This window comes from Ammospiza caudacuta, chromosome 3, assembly GCF_027887145.1.
Source record: "Ammospiza caudacuta isolate bAmmCau1 chromosome 3, bAmmCau1.pri, whole genome shotgun sequence".
NCBI lineage: Eukaryota > Metazoa > Chordata > Aves > Passeriformes > Passerellidae > Ammospiza > Ammospiza caudacuta.
In genome coordinates this window covers 118,935,098-118,937,483 of record NC_080595.1, presented here as the reverse complement: position 1 = coordinate 118,937,483, position 2,386 = coordinate 118,935,098, and the positions used below count along the sequence as shown (strand labels likewise).

The window sequence follows — 2,386 nt, the reverse complement described above, 5'->3', positions numbered from 1 at the left end:
TGCGCCCTAAAGCCGAGCCGAGCGCGGGCGGGCCGGGAGCGGGGAGCGAGAGAGGCGAGAGCCGGAACAGCTCCCGAGGGGCTGCGGATCGCTGCGGGCTCCGCACGGACGGGACAGGGACGGGCTGGGACAGGCGGGAGACAACTTGAGTATTGCAAATAACCGCGAAAGGTGAGGCTGCGAAATTCAACAACTTGAGTAATTCCTCAGTAGCTGCTGTGTTCAGTCTATCATTAACCAGGAACACCAGGGGAGAGCGCGAACGCAGTCCCCCACTACCACAAATTATGCAGTCGAGTTTCCCGCATTTGGGGAAATCGCAGGGGTCAGCACACCCGGAGTGCAAGGGATGAGCCTCGCCCTGGGAAAACCACCTGCCTGATCATGGTGTCTCCCCTGCCAGGTAAGTATGCCCCACCCGCCCCGCCGCCCGCCTGCCCCGCCCAACGCACGCCCGCCCAGCGCACGCCCGCCCCGGCCCGGCCCCGACCCCGCCCGGCCCTGCCGCGCTGCGGCCCGGCCCGCACGGCCCGGCACGGCCCGGCCCGCGCCAAGCCCGCGGACGCGCCGGGACAGCGCGGGCTTGGCGCGGGATCGGACCCGGCATGCCGCGCGGCGGGCATCTCATTTGCATGGACACGCTCACTCATCGGTACTGCATCCTGGCACCGCCCTCTGCCCCGCTGTGATTTGCATGGCCACGCCCCCTCCCCAACCCCGCCTCGTGTCCCGCTCTCGTGTTGGCGCCCCCTGGCGGCGCGGCGGAGCGACCCCCGCCCGGCCCGGGCGCGTCCGGACCCTCCCGAACGGAACCGGACCCGGAACGGAACCGGACCCGGAACGGATCCCGAACGAAACCGGACCCGGGACGGAACCGGACCCGGAACAGAACCGGACCCGGAACGGATCCCGAACGAAACCGGACCCGGGACGGAACCGGACCCGGAACGGAGCCAGATCCAGAACAGAACCAGTCCCCGAAGGGCCCCAGACCGGGCACGAGCAGCAGGCGCGGCGATGTCTCTCTCTCACGGCGCTGCTCGCACTCGGTGCCAGCTCTGGGATGGGATCTCCGGGAAGGACACGGGGGGCACAGAGGGTGGGCAGTGCCCAGGGGGTGCCCAAGACACAGGAGGGAGCGCCAGGGAAGGAGAAGAGACACAAGGAATGAACAAATCTGTGCCAGGGGCAGCAATGCCCAAATCTGTGCCAGGGCAGCAATGCCCAAATCTGTGCCAGGGACAGCAATGCCCAAATCTGTGCCAGGGCAGCACACTGGCAGAAGGCGAGCCCTGAGCAGGGGCAGCTCCTGGGCTGGCATTGACACCTCCCAGATATCACAGTGGGGGCTGCAGGCAGGACGGGCTGGGCACGGACACGAGGGAAGAGCAGGAGAGGAAGAAGCTGGGCTGGGCTGGAGGGACCACAGGCATCTCCCGTCCTCCTGAACCCTTTGGGGCCGCTCGAGCCGGGAATGGAGCCCTGGATTTTATAGTGGGCACTGGAATATCCTGGTCTGGAGTTACTGGCTGTGAGGGACCGTGGAGTAACAGGGCATTGGTGTTGTTGCTGCAGCGGGAGGAAATCCCTCGGGGCAGGAAATCCTCGGGGCAGGAAATCCTCAGGGCAGGAAACCCTCGGGGCAGGAAATCCCTCGGGGCAGGAAATCCTCGGGGCAGGAAATCCTCGGGGCAGGAAACCCTCGGGGCAGGAAATCCCTCGGACATCCCATGGCATTCGGGACTGGGAACACAAAATGACCCCGTCGCTTTCTCCACGTGCCCGAGTGCCCTTTGCCACTGCTGGGGCAGGGTTTGCTGTGCAAAACGCACAATTAACTTTTCCAAAGTAAATGCACAATTAACTTTCCCAAAGGACTCTGTTTGCATATTCCCCTGGAAATGGATGGAAAGTGCAGCTCTGCCCATTCACCCAGGAAAGTTTTAGGGTTTCTCTTTGAGTGCGGTCTTAGGAGCTCTCAGAGAACTTGTTACGCTTGAGATAGCTCAGCTACCCCGAATGGCATAAAATCAGCAGGATGGCTTCTGAGGTACTGTTGGAAACAGAAAAAGTTTTAATAAAAGGCAAAATAACAAAGCTCTTACAGAGAAAAACCGAGCCAGGGGCAAGAGGTTCTTACTCCTACTAAAACACCCCACAAAAGCGATTATTTCCTTTGTTCTCTTCTTTCTCTAGTGAATTTCCTAAGTGAGACCTTTTAGACTGAGTCTAATTAGGTAACCTTAGGTTTGAGGTGAGATCTTAAAGGTCCTGTGACGTGTTTTTTTACCAAAGTGGGGAGAGAAATTTCTGGGCTTTTTGCCTTTTTAAACAGACACAGAATGATTTAATCAGTCCCTCAACAGAGAGCCCATTCCCACATTTG

The 2,386-nt window shown here is 60.4% G+C and overlaps 1 non-coding gene across 1 annotated transcript; it reads right to left on the bottom strand.

Moving 5' to 3' along the window:
- Nucleotides 1-247: 247 nt before the first annotated feature.
- LOC131556406 (U1 spliceosomal RNA) lies at nucleotides 248-411 on the bottom strand. Its single transcript, XR_009274642.1, has one exon. It is a non-coding gene; the product is annotated as a U1 spliceosomal RNA (small nuclear RNA).
- Between the last annotated feature and the right edge of the window lie 1,975 nt (nucleotides 412-2,386).